Below are 27,288 nucleotides of genomic sequence, written 5' to 3' on the forward strand. Positions count from 1 at the left end.
ATGGTTCGCATTTTTCCTCTTGGTTATGCTTTGTTTGGTTTTTGGTGTTTTGTTTTAGTTGAATATGTACTGATTGGTTCAAGAACACCTATACATATAAATATTTGTTTTTCCTCATTCATAGATTTTTTGTTGAAGGTTGTTAATTTTCATACTTAGTTTTTTGAGGGATGGGGTTTTTGATTAGCAAAGTTTATTTGTGTATTTTTTCCAATACTGTATTCTCTATTTCCCTTCTCTTCATCTCCATTTTCTATTATGAACAACCAAATTCTATTCTCTCTTTCTTTCTATTTTTCTTCTATTTTTCTCCTACTTACTCATTAACAGCACACCCTATATTACAGTGTATCTGCCTTACTCAACCTTTGATATTGCAAACATTTTCTACCTTCCTATCTCTTCTTTCCTCATACTGAATTCTAAACTTTACATCTCTTAATGCTATATGATGTATGTAGTCTTTCACTACTACCAATGCAGAGCAGTAATTAATTTTTAGAAGTCTTAGATCACACCTATTGGTTGACTTTGTGCTAGATAAAATTTATGATTATTTACATTTTTTACTGATGGAAATTGCTGATACTACTATTTTTGCATATTATACCAAGTAACACTGAAGATGTCAAAATAGGAACTAAGTACCTAATCTACTGCTATATATTGTTGGCTAGATTGTCCTATGACTCCAAACTCTCAGGGGCTAATAACATAGAGGGATACTCTAAATTTATAATATTAAAACTCTCTTGCTTCAGATCAATCCAGATATATGAACAGACACACACACAATATAAAAAAATGAAGGGAACCAACCATAGTAAAAAATATAGAATATGACAACAGTCAAGTCAATTGACACCACAGTGGAGGAAATGTTAGAAATGAAATTCAGAAAGTTCATGGTTCAACTTATGTATGTGGTTAAAAATGAGTAAAGAAATGAAATCAGAGAGAAAATACAAGAAATAAAAGGTAACTTTAATAAGGAGATAGAGATCCTGAAGAAGAATCAGTAGGAAATCCTTAAACTGAAGATATTAATAAACCAAATTAAAAATTTGATGAAAAGCATCATCAGCATAGTAGACCACACTGAAGCTAGATTTTCAGTACTTGAACACAAAGTATGTAATCTTAGAAACATGATGACTATAGAAAATATGTGTTAAAAGACTATGAAAAGAAATTCTAAGGTGAAGGATCTGAAATACAGACTATAAAATGCACAATATTTACAATAAAATAATATCAGAGAATTTCCCAAATCTTAAAAACAAAATTAAATTCAAATACACAAAGCACATAGGACTCAAGATATACAAAATTGCAAGACACCCATTTCAAGACACATCATTTTGAAAATGCCTAGCAGACAGAAGAAAGAATTTTAAGAGCCACAAGAGAAAAAGGCTGGTTACATTTAGAGGAAAACCAATGCAAATCTTAGCCAATTTTTTAACCCAGACCCTAAAAGGTAGGTCTTAGAATATCATACACCAATCCCTAAAGAATATGGGTGACAACCAAGAATACTACATAAAGCAAAATTGAGGTTTTGATTTGAAGATAAAATAAAAACCTTCCTTCAATAAAAATAGTTAAAATAATTCACAAATTAATGAGGTTGACACTACAAAATATACTCAATAAAATATTTCAAGAATACAAGGAGAATAAAAGCAAAGGGAAAAACAACACTGGAAGTATGCTCAATCAAAGGAAAATCTAGTTTAAGTTAAAAACTAGAAATAAACCAAAGTGATAGAAAATAAGAAGTATCTTTTAATTATAAACTGAATATAAATTGTCTAAACTCATCAAACAAAAGACAGAAGCTTGCAGATTGAACCACAAAAACAAGACCAAATTATATGCTGTCTTCAAAAGACTTACTCAAAAAAATGCATTCACAGTCTGAAGGTGAAAATTTGCAGAAAACTTATCATTCATGTTGTCTTCAGAAACAAGCAGGGGTTTCTATTCTCATATCATATAAATTGTTCTTCAAACCAAAGTTAATCAAAAGGGATAAAGAAGGCTATTTCATTCTGCTTAAGGGACTCATACAAGAAGAAATAGCAGTCATGAATACTTATGCCCTAAATGGAGCAGTTACATACATTAAGCAAAGTATCCTTAATGACAAGAATCAAATAGGCCAAAATGCAATAATACTGGGCAACATTAACATACCTCTCTCAACATTAGATAGATAATCCAAAAAAACTTAGATGACAAGAATAATAAAATCTAAACTTAACAGACATATATGGAATATGTTATCCATCAATGACTGAATACACTTTCTTCTTAGCAGCACATAGAACATTTTTTAAAATATACCCTATTTTAGACCAAAAAGCATGTCATCACAAATACAAAAGAACCATAATGCTCTTCATACTATCAGATCATAGTGAATGAAATTAGAAACCTATGACAAGACAAAAAGTTAGAAAACAAACACCTGGAGACTACATCATTTACTATTGAATGATGAGTAAATAGCACAGCAAATCATATGTGAAATAAAAATTACTTAGTGGTACAATGTATCAAAACCTCTAGGCCCCTATGGAGGAGACTGTAAGAGGAAAGTTAATATCATTGAGCTCATTCATTAAATTAACAGTGAGACACCAAATAAATAAATTAACATTATAACTGTAGGTCCTAGAAAAAAGAGAAGCAATGTCAATAGAACACTGAAAATAAAATAAGAGCCCAAATCAATGAATTAGATACTTAAAAAATTAATATAAAAATGATAAAAAAGTTGGTTCTCTGAAAGACTAAACAAAATTGATAATCATTTAGACCAGTTACATCTACAAAAGAGAGAAAAAAATGCAATTTTTAAAAATCAATGATGAAAACATCACCACAAACCCTTCTCAAATACAGAGAGGAATCAGAAACTATTTTCAGTACTTTTACTCCAATATGCTAGAAAATTCCTAGATGCATATGACCTAACGAAGCTGAACCAGAAGGATGTACAAAATTTGAAGAAGTCAAATATTAGTAAGAAAATTGAAGAAGCGTGACAAACCTACCAAAAACAAAAGTGTAGGACTGGGTGGATACTCAATCAAGTTCTACCAGATGTTTAAAGAAAAATTAATTTCAATCCTCCTCAAATTGTTTCACAAAATACAAGAGGAAGGAACACTTTTGGACTAATTATGTGAAACTAGTAGCACCCTGATATCAAATCAGACAAAGTGACATTAAAGAACAAATATTTACACCAATATCCTTGATGAACACAGATGCAACAATTTCTTCATAAAATCCTGGCAAATTACATACAAAAACATACTAAAAAGATACTTCACCATGGTCCTCCCAGGGATGTAAGGTTGGATCACCATATGGAAATCAATAAATCTAAAACACAATGTAAATAGGCTTATAGACAAGAATGATATGACCATCTCAATAGATGCAGAAAAAGCATTTGTCAAAATACAGCATACACTCATGTTTAGAACTTTGGAAAAACTAGGGATAGATGGTATCAGTCTCAACATTATAAAACTGTGTATGGCAAACCCAAGGCCCACATCATTCTACATGGAGAAACTGAAATCATTCCCACAAAAACAGGAAGAATACAAGGATGACCACTTTTACTACTTCTATTCAATGTACTTGAAAACCTGGCAAAAGCAATTAGGCAAAACAAAGAAATAAGAATGAAATGAGTAGAAAACAAAAGAGCTCAAACTATTTTTTTACTGACAGCATTATTCTATGTATAGAATTCATAAAAACCCACTTGATAATCTTCAAGAATACTTGAAGACATTTAGCAAAGTAGCAAGATACCAAATTAATACCCATAATTCTATTTTATATCTATGCATAAATAATGAATCAGTTAAAAAAGAAGTTAGGAAAATTACCCTATTCATAAGAGCCTACAAAAAAAAAAAACTACTTAGGAATAAACCTAATAAAAGAAGTGAAGGATCTCTAAAATTGAAGTCAGATAACATTAAGAAAGAAATTGAAAAAAATTTTAGAAGTTGGAAAAACCTTCCATATTCTTGGATAGGGAGAATCAATATTTTCAAAATGGTCATATAACCTATACAGACTCTAGAAATTCCCATCAAATTTTCTATATCTTCATAGAAATAGAAAAAGCAGTCATGATATTCATTTGAAAAACTATGAATCACAGAATAGCTAATACAATTTTAGTGAGAAGTACAAACTACAAAGGATTAAAATAGCAGGCTTTAAATTATACTACAGATCTGCATTTAAAGAATACAAAGTATTGGAAACAAAATTGGCAAGAAGTTTAAGGGAACAGAAAAGAAGACACTGAGGCAAACTCCCCATAATCATATTTACCTTACATTTAAAAGGTGCTAAAATTGCACACTGGCAAAAAGATAGCCATTTTGCCAAATGATGTTTGGATAATTGGAAATCCATATTTAATAGAATGAAAGTTAATCCCTATATCTCACGCTGCACAAAAGTCAACACTACGTGGATCAAAGAAATTTTACCAAGAAACACAGCACCTACTAGAAGAACAGGTTGGCCCGGCCCTCTATGACATTGGTACAGAAACTTACTTTTGAACAAGACTCTAATGTAAAAAAAGATAATAAATGAAATGGGGTCAAACTAAGTATCTTCACAGGGAAAGAAACAATAGCAGGAAGACAAAACCTACAGAATGAGAGAAAAATATTGCTACCTGCCTATGTTGTCAATTTCTAGGATGCACAAAGAATGCAAAATCTTAACACACTTACACAACAAAAATCAATAAAGTTGGAAAATGAACTGAAGAGACCCTTCTCAAAGAATAAGTTTGAATGATCAACAAACATTTGAAAAAATGCTCAACATCTCTAGATACTAGAGAAATATAAATTAAAATTAAACTGAGAGTTTATCTCACTCCAATCATTGTGTCAAGTATACAAGTAACAAATATCATGAAGATGTGGGGAAAATGGAATGTTCACACATTGTTGTTGTGACAGCAAATTGTTTCATTATCTCTGGAAATCAGTATAGTGATTCTTCAAGGAGTGTATCCACAATTTCACCAAGTAAACCCACTCCTCAATATATACCCAAAGGACATAATATCAGCATGCTACAGTGACGCAGCCACATTGATGTTTACAGCATCAAAATTTTCAATAGCTAAGCTATTAATCCAATCTAGGTCATCTTTCACAGATGAATGGATAAAGAAATTGTGGTGTATATACACAATGGATTATTACTCAGTCATAAAGAAGAATGACTCCATGACTTGTGCCAGTAAATGGATGGATCTGGAGAATATTATACTAAGTGAAATAAGCAAACTCCCCAAACCAAAGATTGAATATTTTTGTTGATACATAAAACCTAAACCACATAAAGTGGGAGAGGGTAAGAAAGGTTCATTAGATTATGTAATGGTGAAAAAAGAAGGGAGAGGGATATGAGAAGGAGACAGGAAACTAAAAATATTTTCCTATATATACATATAAAAATACTTGAGTCCCACCATCATGCTCACCCAGAAGAAAATTTTCATTCTAATTAGAATAAGATATATCTCATGCTTGTATAATTTCAAGAAAGTGGATTCTACTGTCATGTAGAACTAAAATGAACTAATAAGATTCAACAAAAAATGACAATTGTTTGAAGGGCTAGGTGTTTATCCTGTCATAAAAATAACACAATGTATGTAATGTATAAACCTGCTCCCCTGCCCATGAGGTACAGCCATTCTGCCCGCCTTCCAACCACTTGTCATTCTGTGAACATCCTAGCCAGCTATTGGTTCATCAGTCAGCTTGCAAGTATCCTTCTCCGATATTGGTCCCCTGTTAACCCGGCAGAATTCAACTGTTTTACTATAGCTTCCCCGCCATCTTTTTCCATTCTTCTTCTGCCTGTCCTACACACATTTCTCTATCCTCCTGGCTTTCCACTCTCTCTAGCGCACACCCTTTCTTTTCCTTTCTATTTTCCTCTCATTTTCTCTCTTACCCTGCAGGGAGACACTCTCATTGCTTAATAAATTCCCTTATGTGATTTCCCATGTCCAGCATGGTTCTGTGGAAATTCCTTACAATGTATACATGTATCAAAACTTTATTACATAAATATGTATGTTTATTTTATACATAAAATAAGCTTAAATTTGAATAAAAAAGCACAAACAAATAATCCAAATGAGATTGTTGTTGATATTTGATATGATAGGAATACACATAAATACCTTAAATATTTGAACTCAAATTCAGTAGTAAATGTTTCCTTTAAATGGTCTTCCTCATTGCTTTTCAAAAGTTTCTTTAATCTCATTGGTATTGGAATCACTAGAAAAATGGCTACATATTCAGAAGACCCAGCTCCATCCCAGAAATACTGAATCAGATTCTACATTTTAGTAAATCTCTGATTCATGTTTTTATAATCAAATATGAGAGTTCCCTTTCTTTATTACCTTAACTTTCTCACGTGAGAGATATGTACAATTTAGTTCATAATATATAAAGTTACAAAATGCATATCCTCGTGTTGATGCCTGAGTTTTATATTTTATTTCATAAAAGTGGAATTAATATACTCCTTTTGGACTTATGTCACTTTTTCTTCAAAGGCATTTAATAGTATCATTGTGTATAAAATTCCTGAAATAATTAAAGTCATCATTCTACATGTGATTATTTCTACTAACTCTCATTGCAAATTTAACTAAATGAAAACAGTGAACAATAAAGTGGTAAATGTGATATCTATTTACCTATTCTTATTTCAAGAATTGTTAACATTCAGGAATGTGGTCATTGATTTCACTGAAGAGTGGGAATATCTTCAGCCATCTCAGCAAAACTTATGTAGAGATGTGATATTAGAGAATTACAGAAACTTTGTCTTCCTGGATAAGCATAATGTCTCTTCAGAATTTGTAATTATAATTATTCAATTTCCTTCTTTGCAGAACATCTGGGAATTTCTCTGTATGAATGAGATTCATATTTTTGCTTTCAAGAAAAAGGGCATTATTTTGGTACAGGTCAAATGTTAATGACATTTCTTTTAGTCTTTAATCTCTCCCTTTCTTGGTATGTTATATACCCTTCCCTTTAGAAAAGTGGTACTTACAGTAATTCAGTGATGTGAAATATTGTGAACTACACAAGCAGAGAACATAATTGAGAAGCCAAAAAATTGAGGGGGAAGCCAAACTTCAAAATATTCATGGAAAAGTTATCTGGCAGAAAATATTTTTCAGAATTTTAGATTTATTTCTCTTGTTATCATTGAACATGCACTTCAATATGTTATCATGTTTTCAAATTCTTCAAAATCCAGTAATGGCCCAGTTCATCTAAATTAACCACCAAATCCCTTTTTCTAGTGACTGTCAGCTTGATTTAAAAGATCTTCTGGTATTTGTGGTTCTCAAAGTAATATGTACACATATTTGGAGAATTTCAGGTCAAGCCATTGTAATAAATCAATAACCTAAATAGTTTCTCTAATATTATTTATATTCATTAAAATTTATATTCATTAAAATTCCCTTATCTGTGCTCTTTACAAAATACTTATAAAGAATTTCTGTGAAGTGAAATTCAAGATTCACAAAGAATGCTCTTTTGGGGTATAAAGTCATAGTTGCAAGTTGCAGTCATATGAAAGAGTTTGTAAATAAAATATTTATAATTATATAAACTTTTTGGTTAAATTTTTCTTTCCTGTTTTATTTTATTTTGTAGAGTAGGTTTCATTTTGTAGATTTGGTTTTCTCACTTCACATAATACTGTTTCATTTTTGTCTATATTTTATGAATGTATGCCAATTTCCATTACTTCACAAATTAGGACATTGTTGAAATTAAGATATGCATTGTTCTTGTTTCAGTTGCCAATAAAATTATATGTGCTTTCATTTGTTTGTGTAAATATTTTAACTTTTTAAATAAATTTTATATTTTTTGCATATTGGTTATTTATCCTGCATATATGCATAGTAATATAAATTTTCTCTATATTAATGTAATAGGTATAGTTTCCAGGCATACTGTATTAATGTACTACACCACCAGTCCCTTTCTACTTATCTTTCAATAGAGGTTCTCACTAAGTTATTGAGGATGGTCTTCAAAGTGTAATCATTTTTCCTCAGAATTCCTAGTAGCTGAATAACATGCATGCCCATTATCTATACATTAATGAATTTGTTCTTACTTAGAGTATAAAGACCATGGCATTTTAAATGTAGCTTTCAAGCACTTTGTAATTCCTTTTTTAATTTTATATGTCATTTGAAATTTTAGTTGTGATCAAAACCACAAAGCAATACTTAATCTCCCCAACATATCATGTATGTTCTTCAGTAATGTTAATTCAAACTGTTAGGTAATATATCTGTAGAACATTTACATCTCAAAAATCAATACCCATGTAAACAAAGACTCAACTCTGTCTTCTCCCATCCCTTATGCCAGTCTCATTTCTGTTCAGAAGGTTTTTGTTTGTTGAATTTGCTTACATATCATATAAGTAGAGTTCTTCCATAGTTTTAATTTTTGGAAATGACATATTTCATTTAACCTAAAGTACTGAAGATTTATCCTGCTTATAGAGCTTTCAAAAAATCATTCCTTTAACTTGCAAAATATTCTGTAGTTTCTGTATTCCAACTTGCTTCGCCCTCTTCTCAAGGGGTATTTGGTTTGCTTCCCCATGGTAGCTCTGTTGAATAACAAAATTTGGTGTTCAGATGTCTTAATTTGCTGTATATGAGAAGACTTATTACACTGAGAATTCACTATGTCTGTCTTAATTGATGTCAGCATTACCAATTGAATATTGTAGTTTTTAATGTTTTTAAATAATGAAAAAAACTTCTCCCAAATTTGTTTCTATTTTGAATATTTTTGATATACTCATGAGACTTTGAAATTTCATTTAATTTCAAGAATATGTTTTTCTTCCTCTACAGAAAGTAACATTGGGAGTTGGAGAGATATTTACATGGAGATTCCAGGTAACTTTGAACAGTACAAAGTTCTTTTAATTTAATATTTCAATTACGGAAAAAGACCATGTTCGAGAATGTTCAATCAATTGCCTCATTTGTGTTGATGTCTGAACATTGTTTCCACTTTTGATTTCTAAATTTATTGTATAATAGCCACAAAGCAATTTTAATATTTTTATGCCTGTTAACCTTTTTTTCTTTCCCACTGGTTTATCCAGTTTAATATTTAATTTGCAATTGAGAAAAATTAGTGTATAAGTCAAAATTTGTTTAAATTATTTTTCAAAGTCTTCTGGTTTTTTTAATTACTATTTTGTTTGACAGTCTCTTTACAGCAAGTGTGGACTGGTGTCTCCTAGCTTTAAAGTGTCACTTTCTGTGTCTGTATTTACTTTTCTCAATCTTGCATTTCTATATGTGGGAAGTATATTGTGTGTTGAAACTATTTCTATTCTTCTTGCAGTATTCTAGGAAAAGGGTCTTTTTCTCTTCATATAATATTCTATTTTGCCTCTTTTTAAAGATTTTTTTAATTTAAAATATATTTTACCTCATATAACTTCTTGATTTAAATTGTTTTCCACTTCATAATTTGGTCATCTCAACTTCCTTTTGGCCACTTTAGTATTTAACACTCTTCTATTCTTTTGTTTTTATTCAAATTGTTTCCTTAGATTCAGAGTTCCTTGCAGATTGCATGTATTTGTATTTCTTTTAGATTTATTATTTTTTGGTTTTAAATAATTTTTATTTAGATATGCAAGGTTGTGGTATGCACATACATGGAGTATAATGTCCCATACTTGTGGTTTTATATAAAGTGGATTTACACTGCTTGTGTATTTATATATGAATAGGAAAGTTATATCTCATTTATTCTATTGTCTTTCTTGTACCCATCTTCACTTTCATCCCTTAATTCCCCTTTGCCTATTTCAATGAAATTTTTTTCTTCCCTCTCCCAGGTTATTGTGTGTTGGCCTCCACATATCAGGTAAAACATTCAGACATATGTAGTGATATTTTACTAACTCTATATTTAACATTTAACAAGCACTTCTACATATCTAGAAAAACTAAATATTTCAACTAAAGCCTCAATTTGTCCACTATGTACATGAGAGGCTTGAAGAAATTGTACACATTTAATAATAGTTCTAATTTGAAAATGTGTTTAAAATGAGCATTCTGGTGCTAATGCTTCAATTTTCAGAAAACAATTCTTCCTTGGAATTTCAACACCAAACTTACAAAATTTGTTTACTAATTCTACTTTTGTCTTACACTGGCAACCTCTTTAGCATTCAGAAAAACTGGATGTAGAGCAGGATTCCTTTATCCTTTATATAGACTACATACAGAGAAAAGTAAAACAAAAACCATAGGCACAAGAATAATGGTTACTTTTGGCTCCTTGTAAGCACTCTGGCATGGTACTTCAAGGAACCAGCACACAATGCTTATTACTCAACAGATGTTTTGGCTATTGTATTCCACAGAACATTTCATAGACAATTTTTTAAAAAGAAATTTATGAAATTATTATAATTTACCACTTCTTATTTTAACATGAATCACACACTGTAGAATATCTAAAAAGATGATATTTTCAAAAACCCCTTAGCATTGTCAAATATATCTACAGTAATGAGAAGTAAATTGCACACACCAGAAATGGTAATATTAAAAATACATTTTATGTATAACAAATCTGGCACATAACTGTTTCTTCTCATAGTGAAAATCTTATATATTTCCTCTAACCCAATGAATAAATGTGGAAAATTTCACTCCTAGAGGTGGTCTAACAACTCCATTTCAAAGTCATTTCCAGAAGACTTTCTGACTGCTAAAAACAAATGAAAGGGGCTGGGGATATAGCTTAGTTGGTAGAGTGCTTACCTCACAAACACAAGACCCTGGGTTCAAATCCCCAGCACCACAAAAAAATGGATATTTATAAGATACTATGTTATAACTGCAACATATGCCAGTAAACTATATAAAATTTAGAATGTCCAGAGGTAGCAAAATTTTTAAAACTTTGTGGGGCAAGTTGAGAGCAGTGTTTTAATATTATATACACAGATCTTGTACAAATGATCAGTAAATCTTCCTGAGGCATGTTGGGCATTTCCAATTGTTGAAAAATTTTGATACCCTACAGTTTCTCCCTTTGGTAGAAAAAATGTCCAAAGGTGCTCATTATTGGACTGGGAACTTTTTCTTGGCCACCATTCTTCTTGAAATACTATGCCCCTATCACTGAATAGCACAATTTTATCAGTGCTAGCTTTGGCTAGAATGGTCAGAATGGTACAGGAGGCTGGAGAGCCAAGGGGTTCTAGGTATGGAATCTGAAAAATCAAAACCACCATCAGGTCACCAGTGTGAGGAAAAGGCTGCCATCTTTCACAACCTAGGTCAACCAGTGTGCAGTCACAGTGGGAGTTCTGTGGGTGTCCAGGACATAGGCTTTGATCTTTCCCTGGGACCCTCATCTTACCCAGTAGCCTGGAATTGGAGGGCCATGGAAGGCTTCTATGAGCAGGTCATGCTCCATTACTTGCCACACTCTTTCTGCCAGAAATGACTTGGCAGTACTGTCTTTTATATTTAATTCTCATGGTCAAGATGCTTTTTTGTTATTTCATAATAATGTAATAATAATCAAATTAATTTTTAAGAATGAAGAATTCAGTACTCTTCTTTTGTATATCATTTTCTATATTTCTTATAATTATTTTTCCTAATTTACTTAATGGTTTAAGTTGTGTGTCATTCCTTTTCATAGTGGAATACTTTGATTCCTCTCACACTTCCCTTTATTTATTTTATGTTATGTGCTTATATATATATATATATATATATATATATATATATCCATCCCACTTCTCTTTATGTTCTATAGATTTTTAATTTTCCAAAGGATCTTCCTAAATTGATAAGACTGGCTTGAACCTATGATCCTCCTTGCTCAGCCTCCCCCGTGTTGCTAGGATTACAGATTTGAATACCAGGTAGGCCCCTCTCAGACATTTTTTCTTAAGAAATTCTTTACTAGAGAATTTGTGCTTATTTATATTAACATTTTTGTCTGAATTTAGCTCAGTAAATTCCAATGGTTATTTAGTGTTCTCTAGGTAATTCATAACTCAGTATTCTAAACACAAATTCCTAATATTTTCTTTTGTTACTTTGAGTAAGAACGTATTTCCTTTATCTTTATATAGTGTAGTTTTGTTAATTGATTTGTCCTTTAAAAATCAGTCAATAGTAGATTATACAGTAATTGGGAAAAGAGCATGGAAGTTTAAAAAAAATAAAAAATAGTCAACTACAGTGCTACAAGCTTGTAACCCCACCTAACTGGGAGGCCATGTAAAGGATTTGAAGTTTAAGGCAAGTCACAGAAACTTAGAATCACCTTGTCTCAAACAAATTTAAAAGGACTTATACTGTAGTTCAGTGGCGTGGCACCCTTAGGTTTAATCCTAAGAACCACACATAAAAAATTAAAAGTAGAATGACCTCGTAGTCCAGAAATGCCTGTACAAAATATGTGTTTATAAGAGATTAGGTCAGTATGTTGAAGACATAGCTCCAGTACTGTGTTCAATGCAAACTGGTTCTCAGTATTCAAGATATAGACTAACACAATGTGCCCATCAATGATTGAATGAGTAAAAATGTGATATTTATATGGTATTACTGATACCGCCATTTACTGGTAACGAGTTCTGCTCCTTCTAATGTTGAAGATTGAACACTAGAGGAGCACGCCAAGACAAGCATATTAAGCAGGTTTTATTTAAAGGTAATAATACAGACTTCTCCAGGCAGGAAGAAGGGGACCATGGCTTATGTTCTAAAGTCCCAAGAAGTGAGCGCACCCTACATCTTTTATAGGTTAAAGTCTCTTTTGTTCTCCAGTTCTCTCCCCCCTTATCTCTCCTTCCTGCCTATGTGACTAGGCCTGGTTTTGCATTAAGTGAAAAGCCATGGGCAGGGGGAGGGCCAAGGTGATTCAGGCAGGTAAGGGCCCAGGGGACATTAATTAGCAGCTCCTTGCTTGCAGTCCTTGATAAAGGCAGGTAAATTTGGTAATCAATGGGCTCCAGAGATCCTTGACATTCCATTCTTCCAGGGGCAGTCTTCAACTTCCAGAGGCAGATGGCTTCATGGCTTCATTTCCTGGAATTGACCCGATTTCCTATTTCTACACTACCTGTCCTTAATTCTGGCTTCATTACTCTTTAGAAATAAAAATAAATATATTGTCATTTAAGGTGTATTAAGATTAATATACAGGACTTTGCATTAAGTGAAATACAGCAGATACAGAATCAGTTCAAGGAGTATCTATTCACATGTGGAAGTCAGAAATCCAGGGATTTTAATTATAGTCACCTGGTACTGTGATCTGTGGAGTGTTGGAATATTGTTACTCAAAGTCTAGAAATTTTTATTTAATGGGTATAAAGTGGTCAAGAGTCTGTTGTACCACTGGTGAATGTTATGAAATAGTTCTTGGTAAATACTAGTAGATTAAAAGTAATATTTGTAAGCACAATATTGATACTTATATGAAATAATACTTGTGTTATTAATATTACATTTGTCATTTTACCTTGCAAAAATACATTAAAATACAATGACATAATTAAGTACACAAAGTTGAATTTGTGTACTTAATAATAAAACTAATCCACTTGTAACACAAATTTTAAAAAGAATTTATTAGTCTTGATTGCCATATATTTATTTCATCAAAGTAATATTGGCATGGACTGCACAAGACTTTTATTACCTCTCAAACTTGTTTTTATGGAGAATCTTCTTGACATAGGTGCATATTTTTCCATTAAAACTTTTGTTCATATTTCTTCTTAGAAAACCTTAAGAAACTTGTTGAATATCCATTGTGTTAGCATCCAAAATCTACCCTTTAGTTCTGAATCTCTCTGTCTTGTGAGACAAAAATCAGTTTTCACACAATATTAGAGAAATCCAGAAATATTTGTTGTGTATGTTTTAAATTTTCCTTATTTTACTGAAAATGAAGGTAGCTTGTAGATTTTTCCTAATTGTTCAATGCTATATGATGAAGAAACAAAGAAGATGAAGGAAAGATGAAGAAAGAAAGTCTGTGGTTGGTAAAAGTAACATATTTTCCTTTCCTCTACTGTATTGCTCTCTCTAGTAATGAACTCAACTTGGATACTGTGCTCTCTGCAATAGTTCAGGTAATTTTTACAACATGATTTTTTCTGTACAGTTTTATTTAATGTATATTTATGTATCAATGATGATCTTGTGTTTGCTAATCTCTTCACTACTGATGTCCTGACATTGCTAACATTGCTATAATTTCCAATGCTCTGTATGCAAAATGTAAGCATCCCAGTCTACTAAGTAAAATAGTTTTCTTTTTAAATTTATTTTAGCCATGACTACTCAGCAGACCCAAGAAGTATCACAAGACCAGGGAGTAAGACACGTATTTCAAAAAGTAATTAATGGAAAATATAGAAATCAGGACCTTGACTATTTAAAGGACAGGACAATATTGAAAACTGTATGTGAGAATGAACATCAGAAATCAGATTATCAAAAATCAGACCTTATTCACAATTGGAGAATTAATACTGAAAAGAAATCCCATAAATGTGAAGAATGTTGCAAAGCTTTTAATGAAAAATCACACCTTATTCGCCATCAGAGAATTCATAGTGGAGAGAAGCCCTACACATGTAAAGAATGCAGCAAAGCTTTTAATCAGCAATCACACCTTATTCGCCATCAGAGAATTCATAGTGGAGAGAAGCCATACACATGTGAAGAATGCAGCAAAGCTTTTCGTCAAAGATCACACCTTATTTGTCATCAGAGAATTCACGCTAGAGGGATGTCATACAAATGTATAGAATGTGGTAAAACTTTTAATGCAAAATCAAGACTTATTTACCACCAGCGAAGTCATAGAGGAGAGAAGACCTATAAATGTAATGAATGTGACAAAGTTTTTACTGCAAAATCATACCTTGTTCGCCATCAGAGAATTCATAGTGGAAAGAAGCCCTACATATGTAAAGAATGTGGCAAAGCTTTTAATGCAAGATCAAGCCTTATACACCACCATAGAAATCATACTGGAGAGAAGCCCTACACATGTAAAGAATGCAGCAAAGCTTTTAATGCAAAATCATCCCTTGTGCGCCATCAGAGAATTCATACTGGAGAGAAGCCCTACAAATGTAATGAATGTGACAAAGTTTTTAATGCAATATCATCCTTTATTCGCCATCGGAGAATTCATAGTGGAGAGAAGCCCTACAAATGTAAAGAATGTAGCAAAGCTTTTAATGAAAAATCACATCTTATTCGGCATCAGAAAATTCATACTGGAGAAAAGCCCTACAAATGTAATGAATGTGACAAAGCTTTTATTCAAGCATCATACCTTATTCAACACCAGGAAATTCATACTAGTGAGAAGCATTAGAAATGTGCAGATTGTGGCAAAGCTTTTAATAAAAATATAAAAGTGTACCTAATTCACCACCAGGGAAATCATACTGAAAAAAATTCCAACAAATGTAAACAATGTGTCAAATCTTTTTGTAAAATATCACACATTATTTGCCATCTGAAAATTCATGCTGGAGAGAAGCCCTATAAATATAAACATTATTGCAAAGTTTTTGATAGAAAAGTATTCATAATTCACAACAAGAGAAAGCATACTGGAAAGAAGTCCTAGAAATATTATGAATGTGACCTATAAAAATCTTGTATTTTTTTCCATATCATTCTTTAGATTTGGGAAATTTTCTGATATCATGTTATTGAAAAGGTTGTGCATTCCTTTGGTTTTTTACTCCATGTCTTTGTCTATTCTGATAAATCTTAAATTTGGTCTTTATATTTTTTCCCACATTTCTTGGAAGTTCTGTTCATGGTTTCTTAACATCCTCTCTGTGCAGTTGATTTATTTTCAAGAGTATATATTTTGTCTTCTTTGTCTGAGGTTCTGTTTTCTAAGTGTTATAGGCTGTTGGAGATGTTTTCTATTGAATTTGCTTTTGGTTTATTGATTCCTTCATTTTGAGGATTTTTGCTTGGTATTTATTCACAATTTCTAATTCTTTATTAAAGTGATCTTACATTTCCTGTATCTTCTTTTATTCCACTCCTTATATTAAACTTTACTTCACATGTCAGTTTGACTATGTACCTTCTAAACCCCTTATCTGGCATTTCTTCTAATAATTTGTTATTTGGTTCAACAAATAGTGTCTAGCCTGCTGACTCAGTTGCCTGTTCTATACTTTACTCCGAATCCCACTATGCATAGTGAAAGCCACAGTGACCAGGATTATTAAAAGTGCTTCACATATTCTTAGACATTGTCAGGAAGTATGAGAAAGGCTAACTCACAGACAATGTTAGACCAGGTCATGGTCACAGCCTGGTAATAGGTGGATGGATAAGTTTGAGGTCTGCATCATTCACTGGTGCAGTTGGAGTGATTGAGTATCTTTTAGTGTCTGCTGGTAGCTGATGGTGTGCTGCTATTGAAGGTGTGTTCCAGGTCAGGAATTCTTTCTGTGTCAACTAAACATGTCCAGAATAGTGGGCTCCTAGAATGACTTGGTTCCATTTGGTTTGGCATTTCTGTATTTAACATTAATGATAATTTAATATCCTGTGTACCAATTTTTTATTTGAAATAAAATGTCCCTTCATTTTACATAAGATGCCTTAGTGACAGTGATAAACTTTTAAACAAATACTAACTTATTGTGCATCTTAAGTCAGTTGCCCATAATTGCATTTAACTGACTCCACTAAATGCTTTAATTCAAACTAGGATAATTAAAATACAACTTTATTGAGTAATAAATTCTGAGGTTTCCAATCCTGCAATTTGTTAGTTGAATCATAACTTTCTTTTTTTAAGCTCTCTTTAAGCTTTTTGTGTCCGTATAATGTTTTCAAATGGCACCACTTATAAACAAAAGGCATTTTTAAGTAAATATATTATGTAGTATGGCATAATACCCCTTTATGACAGTCTTATCTGTCAATACCATTGCATTCCTGGTTTAATTTTACTAACTCTAATTACTGGAGGCAAAAAAGGCACAAAAACTTTACCACAGTGATTGATCACACTAAGCAGTGAATATTCATCAAATGATTAGATAAGTATTTCTTGAATCAATAAATAAACAAATAAGATGGCATACGGTTTCTGGAAAGGTGATGTTGGATAAAATACACTGGACCGAATGCTTCATCTCAGTCCTGAACTAGTGGGCTTTGTGACCTTGGGAAACTCAGATAGTATACTCAACAAAGCTGAGATAATGGGATATCTCAAATGGAAGCATAAGCTGCACTGCTGAGTTCTTGGAGTAAGCAAGTATTTATTCATTGAGTAAAATCGTAGGTGGGAAAACAAACTTCCACCCATAAAGTAAACATCATGTGGCATTGTTATTTTCATGCCCACAACTGCTGATTACACTCAAATAGACACATGATCCTATATTAGTAACTTTTTACCTTTAATTTCCCTTTTTTATTTTTATTTATTTTTTTAAATTTATTTTTATTATAAACAAAATGGGATACATGTTGATTCTCTATTTTTACATGGAGTAAGGCATACCATTTGTGTAAACATACATTAACATAGGGTACTGTTTGACTCATTGTTATTTTTTCCCTCCACCCACCCCTCCCACCCCTCTTTTCCATCTTTACAGTCCCTCCTTCCTCCATTATTGCCCCCTCCCACCCCCAGTATGTGTCATCATCTACTTATCAGTGAGATCATTCTTCCTTTGGTTTTCTGAGATTGGCTTATCTCCCTTAGCATGATATTCTCCAATTTCATTCATTTTCCTGCAATAATGCCATAATTTATTCTTTATGACTGAGTAATATTCTATTGTACATATATATATACCACAGTTTCTTTATCCATTCATGAACTGAAGGCCATCTAGGTTGATTCCACAATCTGACTATTGTGAATTGAGCAGCTATGAACATTGATGTGGCTGCATCTCTGTAGTATGCTGATTTTAAGTCCTTTGGGTATAGGCCAAGGAGTGGTATAGATGGGTCAAATGGTGGGTCCATTCCAAGTTTTCTAAGGAATCTTCACACTGCTTTCCAGAGTGGCTGCACAAATTTGCAACCCCGCCAGCAGTGTACAAGTGTACCTTTTTCCCCACATCCTCTCTAGCACCTATTGTTGCTTGTATTCTTGATAATCGTCATTCTAATTGGGGTGAGATGGAATCTTAGGGTAGTTTTGATTTGCATTTCTCTTATTACTAGAGAAGTTGAAATCTATCCCAGTTATTGATTCTTGCTTTTATTTCTTGTGCTATGAGAGTCCTGTTAAGGAAGTCTATGGCCATACTACCAAAAGTGCTATACAGATTCAATGCAATTCCAATTAAAATTCCAATTGATGTACCTCACTGAAATAGAGCAAGAAAACATGAAATTCATCTGGAAGAATAAGAAACCCAGTATAGCTAAAGCAATCCTTAGCAGGAACAGCAAAGCAGGGGATATCACAATGCCAGACCTTCAACTATACTACAAAGCAATACTAACAAAAACAGCATGGTATTGGCACCAAAATAGACAGGTAGATCAATGGTACATAATACAGGACATGGACAGAAACCCAAATAAATACAATATTCTCATACTAGACAAAGGGTCCAAAAATATGCAATGGAGAAAAGATATCCTCTTCAACAAATGGTGCTGGGAAAACTGGAAATCTATATGCAGCAGAATGAGCATAAACCCCTATCTCTCACCCTGCACAAAACTCAACTCAAAATGGATCAAGGACCTCAGAATCAAACCAGAGACCCTTCATCTTATAGAAGAAAATGTAGGTCCAAATCTTCAACATGTTGGCCCAGGATCAGTCTTCCCTTTTTTATTAATGAGAAGGTTCTGTGGTTTCAAGTCTTGATGCAACACCATTCTTCTGTGGCAATAAGTTAATCCATGTAGAATTTGGTATAGAAATATCAGATACTCAAGGACCAGAGTCAAAGATTTATCTGTGTAAATGATGTCTTGTAAGGTTACTATGTTTGCATGTTTTAAATCCTTTAAGAGTGAACCTCCTTGGGGATGGCCAGATCCACAGTTGAAGAGGTCGCAGCGCCAGCCTCTGACTTCATGTCCCCATTGAACAGAGCCTGGCCCTGCTCTGGGCCCCCTATATTAGTATTCAGAGTCACCTATTTCTCATCTCATTTGGAACTTTGTTTTTAGGTTCTATTTGCAAAATGAATATTCAATCTTTGATTAGTGCTGCCCAGCTTGGGGCAGAGTATTAGAAACTCTGTCCCCCATCCACCCTCCCCTTCCCTTCCCCCACAGTGACAATATTCTTGGGAAACTCAGGCCATTGTAAGATACACTGGGGTAATTAGGGAGGCATCAGAACTGTGCAACTCATGAACAGTTAATTATCCAGTCAAATATGGGTGACTTATCACTTTCTTTGTTGGATTATCAGTGTCAGACACAGGTCATTTTATCATTTGTTCACTCATTCACTTAAGAAGTGCTAATTATGCTCATGTCATCTAGGAAACTTAACCCTTAAAGCTTCAAATTTTCTAAAAGGCAAATATATTTGAACCCTGTCCAGTAACACTGTCATTATAGGAAGTTGGGAAGATTTTGCAAGTTTATTTAATTGGATCCAGACCTTAGCAAGGCCGTTAAGCACAATATCTGATAATGTTTTAGGAATCCTGTCACCTGTACATTTAAGGAAGAGCTAATAATCACTGGGATTCAGTCTGTACTGGCACTTAGAAGACTGTTCATCATGGTGATCTTGTACTGTCTGGTCTTATCCCAGGCCTTTGGACAGAAATATTGGCCATCAAAGTCACATTCTAATACATAAAGAAGATGGGGAGAGACTATTCTCTCATCCCTTGAAAAGAAACCTGATTTGAAAAAAGCTGTACTTGGAGCTCAAGGTGATGTGTGCCCCATGCCAGGGCATTGAAACTCTACAGGTTTGGTTATATTATGTGCTTATACACTGGAAAGAAGCAATCAGTTGGGCATGGGGAGGGTCAAGTGTGTTAAGGAAATAATAGTAGTCCAATTGAGCTTGCATGGAACAGCTGCTGTAGTTTTCAACTCATGCACAGGTTGCTTGCCCACTGAGATAGGGTCCTTGGAAGTGGATGAGGCACATCACTGTCTCAGAGTTAAGGGAAGAACATGGGAGCTAGATGAGTATGGATGGTATATTGGATTACAGTGGAAAGAGTGGTCTTGAGACCCAGTGGTCCCACTCAGTCATTTTCTGATTCTAGAAAATTCTAACTTAATTTGGGGATTCCAATTTTTTACATGTGAAGTGAGTGCACAGCAGTCTTGTGACTCTGACATGAACACATCTTGCCTTTTATTGGAAGGGTCTCTGATGAGGAGTGGAGGAAGCTTGCAGTCCCCTAGGAGAATTGAAACTGGAAGCAAGGGTAGGGAAAATGGAGCCTGTGCAAATGATGTGGAGGCAAATACTTTTCTTACATATCTACAGGACCATTTTCATTCTTCATTGCATACTATGGAGGAAAACAGACAAAACTTTATAATACAGATTCTCAGGATAACTGGGTAGGAAAGAAAGTGAGTAGGTGATTTAAAGTCAAGGTATATGTTAGATGTGGAGCTCAGGATGTACCTCAACCATTGAATGAGACCTTTCTAGTCATTTTTGTGAATGCTCATGACAATTTATCTCCACTTGCTCACAAGGATGGCAATGTGGAAAAAGGCGCTTTGTGCCCACCCTCTAATATTGTGATGGCATATGCATCCAGGTTCTAGGTCATATTATGTTCTAGGAAGTTTCTTTTCTCCCTTGTGAAATTTAAGGAGAATGAGCTGACCTGTCTACCTCATAAAACATTTATATGTGTGTGTAATTATCAAATAACTGGGACAGATATGGAAGTATTTTGTGAGTTACCAAAATGTTTATCTGTTTAATGTGAAATCATTTCTCATGAGGGCTCATTCTTTGCTGGAATCAGAGCTGAGCAGAACCTAGGTAGGTCTAATGACTAGAGCACCTGCTTCAAATGATGGTCCCTAGTATCCAGTCATCATTATGTCAGTAAGTATCACCTCTATACTAGGCTCTGTAGATAAAAAAGACCAATAAAAATGCATTACTCTGTAGAGCTTGTGGTCTAGTGTGTGGGCTATAGCTGTCTCACAGCAGTCCATCTCATGTACCTTTTATTAAATAAGTTTTATTGATGTGTAATTTACCCACCATAAAATTTTTTTGTGAAGTGTCCAGTTCCAGTTCCAGGGCACTAGCACATCCACAGTGTTGTGCACCTACACTACTGTCCATCAGGTAAAAACCCTGTACCCATTTGTAGTCATTCCCATTTATAACTCTTCTCTAGTTCCAGAAACCATAAAGCTTTGTTTCAATGATTTGTCCATCTGAACATTTAATACAGAAGTAATATAGAGTGCATGATATTTTGACAACATCCATGGCCTTAAATCAGCTCTCTTTTTCTTTCCTCTTGTCTTTTGCTCGCCATCATAATACAATTCACTGAGTCATTTCTTTGGTACATTTTCTGGCCTGAGTTCTTTGGAGTAAAGAAAAGGCACACCTCCCCTCAACAGATATTTGTCAGATGCCTCCTTTTTGTATCATTGCACTGGTTTCTGTTCTCACTGAATTCAATCTAACAAGGTACAATGAGAAACATAAGCAAAATTCACACTTAAACAATCAAATAATCATTGAAGCCCTGTCCAAGGATAGAATATTTGCAACAAAAGTTGAAAGGGTGTCACAAAGAGATGGGACTAGACACTGGTCATAGCATTTGGAACTAATGTTGGCATAAGCCTGGTGAGTTCCAAGGCCTGAAAAAAGTCAGAGTGGCTGCAGTGCTATTTGGAGGGTGACCCTGATGAGATGAGCAGGGCTGTGTTAACCTGGGGCTTTGTTGTGGAAATCAGGCTTGTGTTTTTCCAGGTGCAATGAAAGGTTTGAAACCAGGAGAGTGCTATGATCTGATTTGGTATAAGAAAATATAGCTGCTCTTTAAATAATGGAAAGCAAGGTGCAAATTGAAACAGAATACTTGGGAAGATTTTGCATATGTCCTGTCCATTGGCACTGGCAGTCTTGGTTATGACAGGACAGAAGAAATGAAGCAGAGTGGACACATAAAAAAGGGGAGAGTGGACAGGTCTTAAAGACGGGTTGAGTGTAAAGTGGAGTCAGGGCCCAAATTGAACTTTTTATACATTTTTCTAACATTAAGAAAGCTGAATTCAAATGGCTTTGAGACACCTATGAAAACCATATGCAGAAAGACTGACTGGACATTTGCATATACATAGGTCTGGAGCTCCCTGGAAAGCTGGGATTGGATACAAAGAAGTGGTATTCATCAGTGTGAAGGGAGTACTTGAAGCCATATTTGTGGACAAGCTTCTTCAATTGGGATTCTAGAGAGAAAAGATACAAGCTTCAAGAAAATGTCACAATTAGAAAATGACAGAAATAAAATGCCACAAGAGTTCAGATGGGGAGGAGGCATCAGGGGAGCCTGGTACAATGCAGCTACCAGCAAACACCCATTTCAGTTGATTCCAATCCTGTTGAGCAACCTTGATTCAATAGGAAGTGAATTTAGTACAAAAGGAATAAATAAGAATCTACAAAGGAGAGGCAAAAACAGGAGACATGAGGAACAAAAATGAGAAGCAGAGAGCAAGGGACTGGGGAGCCTGTTTTTATAGAATTCATCACCTTTGGGTAAAACCTGAACATAACAACTCAGCTCCACAGTCTTGTTGGGAAAAGGTCCAGCTTCACCCTCATCAAAGTTATAAATTGGAAAGCCCCATGGGAAAAAATATGCTGTGGACAGATTAGAAAGTTTAGGACCAGACAACCATAGCAACACTAGTTCATGCTTAACACAGCATGTTTTTTTTTTTTTTTAACTTTTTAAAGCTTGCTTTTAGTACTTGCTGATGATTGCACTGTTTTACCTTGGAAGGTTATAAATGAGGAGGCATCCTTAGAACTTTCTTAACTTTTGAGAGTGTGAATCTTTCAGTTTTCAGCCTAGACTTTCCCATTCATTATTAAAAGAGGAAAATTATTAAAAATCAGAGATAAATTATGTAATGCGGTGATATATACAATGTGTAAATTTTTATATAACAACGAATAAGCCAATTTTGAGAATGACCTGTGCTGAGTTACTTTAGTATTTAGAAAATAACCTTTTTGAAGGCAGTGTTTGAGATCTTTTTAACATCTATTTTTTATTCTATAAAATCATTGAGAAACCATTATTACCTAAGTTAGTGATTTAAATTATAATTTACCTGTGCTTTGTAGAATTTGGCATTCTGTCTAAAAACCTATCATGCCAAGCACTTTGAACAACTCGTCACTTTCAATACATTTATTAAAACTTTTTTCTTAATGTTAAAATGAACAAATAAAGAGAAATCATAATCTGGTTTTAAGTTGCTCTATACAGAATAAACTTACTGAGTTAAATGTCAGTTAAATTTAAGAATTTTACCTGTATAGATTAATGTGAAACAGTACTCAAGTTAATTAAATTTGAAGAGAAAGGAGGCAATGGAAACCTGCCTTTAGCTTATCTCTCATGATTGATTGTGAGTAGACTGTCTGTTGTTTAGTGCTTGGCCTTCATCTACTACACACGATGAATTTCAATCAATTGTAAATGTCCTAGGTACAATTTAATCTTCTCTTTGGTCTTGTGAAAAAATAAAAGAAAATTGTGGCAGTCACAGAATTTTTTAAAAGCAACTAGTGATTAAATTTTGAACACACTTCCTTAATTTTTTATGTAAAATGTCCCTGATTTATCATAATTTTGTTATCTTACTATTCTTCTTAACCTCTCTATGAATATACAATAAGTAAACATTGGAAAGAGGCAATGCAAAATGGTAGCTAAGAATGTGAACTTGGAGATCAGGCTGCCTGGATTCAAATGCTGATTCTGATGCATCACAGCATGTACCTTTGGCACACTACTCAGCCTCTTATGATGAAACTTTCTATTCTTCTGTGGACACCAATCATGCCTTCATATGGTGTCTCCACACAGTATATGCTACCTCCATGGTATCAGATTGTTGCAGTATCACATGTTTGTGTTCAAATAAACCTGTGTTTTATGACCCCAAACATATGCATAGTTATGCAATGGAGGCACCAGGGCATAAAATATTAAAGTTGAATTAACTCCAGTCCTCTGTGGCAACACTGCATCTACCTAGGTTAAATCCCTATCTAGAAAAAATACACAAAGTTAATGTGTAAGGCAAGTACAAGAAGCAAGAAAATGTTCTTCTCACTCCCAGTCCCATACCAAGAAACATACCAAAAAATTTCTATGAACTTGTGATCCTCCTGCCTCAGCTTCCTGAGGCACAGATATTACAGGTATATGCCACCATGCATGGTCAAATAATACCTTTAAAACCTGCATAACTTACAACTCATCTCACAGCATTCATTTCAGTACTACTTCATCAGTTCCTTTCTTCATAATGTTTTAAAAACTTTGGACACTTGTTCACAAATGAATTAAGGAAATAACTTTCACAACTACAGGTGACATGAGGGTAATAAAATATACAAAATAAAACTTTGCTTTCTAAGAGTTGCTTGAACTAAAACCAACAAAATAATTCAACCATTATCCCTACCTTTGTTGGAAATATTCATCTTTGCTTTCCAAATCTATGTGAAGAGTTAAGCAGTTGTAGAAGAGGCCATGAAGCCTGCAAACACTTGCTCTTTGCTATCTGGTTCTTTGCAGAACATATGTGATGATGCCTCATCTATGAAAATTATATCAGTGGCATCCTTCATTTTCCTGGTTTTCCTCCCACCTGTGAGGATTATATGACTTTTTTATCTCTCCTCTCTTCTTGTTGGGGGTGTTCAGTTTATAGGTTAGATGCTTCTAGTTATGTTAGCCCTTCTGAATTATACAGCAGTGAGCATGTGAGCAAGCCAGGTGGAATGGGGCAGAAAAGAAGCATGGTAGAATTTTTCATAGCCACCCTTAAGCTGTTGTTCTGGCCCTGGACTCCCTAATTTTACTAATTTTTTTTTATGAAAGAATAAACTCATATTTTTTTTTTTTTTGCAGTGCTGGGGATCAAACCCAGGGCCTTGTGCTTGCGAGGTGAGCACTCTACCAACTGAGCTCTCTCCCCAGCCCCTAAACTCACATTTTTAAGGCTTTAAAAATCATTGATTTTTGCCTGTGATTGGAAACTACCCAACCATTATAGCTTAATTTTTAAAATTGTGAACAATTTGCTTAACTTTTATGGGATTCAGATTTCATATTTGTTTCCCACTTGAATAATAATGAGTATTAATTTGGACAATAAATACAAAGCTATTGTGTCAGTTCCTTATGTAGTTTCAGCAGGTAATTGGAAGTTATTATTTTTATTTTCTGATGACTCCATACATAATTCTAAATTACTTCATGTCTCCACCTACACAGACACATATTAACCAAATCAATTATTTTTTGAAAAAATCAAGTTTTGTTTAGAATTTTTTGACAAACAGACATGTATTTCAGTTGCAATCAAATATATTCCCACAGTAGATGTAGTTGTTTTGACCATCTGGGTGGAAATGAGTGTTGTATATTTTAGTTAAGCTATGGAATATCTTTGCTAAATGTTTTTGCAATCATACTTATTAATTTTTTTATAATATTTTCTTGGAGAAGCATTGAGTGACATTGATAATATTAGGTATGTTTACAGTTTATTATAGAGAACAGATGAAAACTCTTTTAAAAATAAGGAATTGCACTGCTGTGGAAAGTCTGGTTAATGTTGATGCAAGATTTCCCATTCCTTGTAATGGTTATAGTATTGCTCCAAATGCTAACTGGTTGAGCTTCCACTGATAGTTACCATGAGTGCAAAACCAAATGGCATGTTATTGTTGCATATCAAATATCTTCCAATATTGATGGTTTTATTGTAAATTTTTTGAGTGTCATGATAAAATCATATTTCCCCAAAATATAATTCACTTGAGGTTTTTTTTAATACAATGATAGTGAAAAGCATTTATCTTTTTATAATATTGGTTTAACTTTCAAATTTAACACATAGTAAATTGAAAAGTAAAACACCTGTATAGCAAATCCATTTTGCTGGCATTTAGGATAAAGGGAATGCCTGTAAATTATGCATCAACTGGCCCTAGCATTATTGAATTATAAGATAATGACAGAGTTTTCACAGATAAGTTACCAAGAAATCATATTACAGTCCATCTTGTTTAGATAGAAGAGTAACATTTCTTGTCTTCAAGATTCCACATTAGCTTTAACCCCACTTAATGTTAAATTAATATTTTTGAAGGTGATTATACTCTCCACAACATTGAAATAAATGTTACACTAATAAAATCACATGACTTGTCTTAGAGTTTCAACAAAATTTACTCTAAAAGTAGTACTATGCATCTGTATAACACCTTTCATAATATGTACTCAAAAACATTTCATAAATAAAATGCACTAATACATTATCCTGGATTTACAGGTAATTCAGTGGCTAAGGTTTTCTTTCAACACTGTGACCTATCAGAAAGCAAAGCATATTCTCATCAGATGATTTTGTTTTTTAAGGATAATTCTTTGGAAGAAAATTTCTGATGAGAGAAAATACTCAACTGTCATCATTCAGAAAGAAGCTGCCTGATTCCATTCAGAAAATTACAACAATATTTTATAGCTTAGAACCACTATCAATGTGAATAAATTCAAATATATTTGAAAAGTGGAGATTTCTGAATTTTAGAGATAAAATTTTTAAATGTGTTTGCATCTTTTTAAAGCAGAGCAAAAATGTGATAGATTTAGAGTGTGTTATGTTGATGGGAAGAGACTGGAGTTTTCTTCAAAGTGTATGTGAATCACAGGCCTCACATGGAGTGGATGCTGGGCCCCAGTAGCTGTGGATACTCACAGCCGTGTTTCATGGAGTTGCTTGAGCAAGCCCAGTCAGTTCACCCTGTGAACTGAGGCAATTTGAAAACATCAGTGCTCAGACTAGGGCACCCTCTTCTCTTTCCAGATACATCAGGAGAGAAATGTAGT

Source organism: Sciurus carolinensis, assembly GCF_902686445.1.
Source record: "Sciurus carolinensis chromosome 14 unlocalized genomic scaffold, mSciCar1.2 scaffold_101_arrow_ctg1, whole genome shotgun sequence".
Lineage (NCBI taxonomy): Eukaryota > Metazoa > Chordata > Mammalia > Rodentia > Sciuridae > Sciurus > Sciurus carolinensis.